The following is a 518-nucleotide window of genomic DNA, read 5'->3' on the forward strand; positions in this document are numbered from 1 at the left end:
GAGCGTGCTCACGCTCTTTCAAACGTCCACCGTACGTAAGCCGGTGGTTTTATTATTGTTTTTTTGTTTTTTTTATTAAACGTCAGCGCGAAATCATACACATAGATACAATTTACTCATATTAAAGTATTATTCAACCAGTAAACACAAAACAACAAAAACACAAGGGTCTGCTAATTCACAACAATAAGAAGAATGGATTTATTTATTTACATTTATTTTGTCAAGAGAGGCCAAATAGGTTTTCTATTCTGATCTGATCTGATTATTTAAGATGGACCCATAAGGGTATTATTTCTATTCAAATTATGGATATAATATTTTGGTAGTATTATAATATGTCTATTGCTTTATTTGTCATTATGCATGTACAACTGTTCAACGGAATTAGTTGTCCAGGTATTATAAATGTGTCATCTGAAGTCAAGTGGTATCAATATATATATAATATATATATATATATATATATATATTATATATATATATATATATATATATATATATATATATATATATAT

This window comes from Gobius niger (assembly GCF_951799975.1).
Source record: "Gobius niger genome assembly, chromosome: 11".
NCBI lineage: Eukaryota > Metazoa > Chordata > Actinopteri > Gobiiformes > Gobiidae > Gobius > Gobius niger.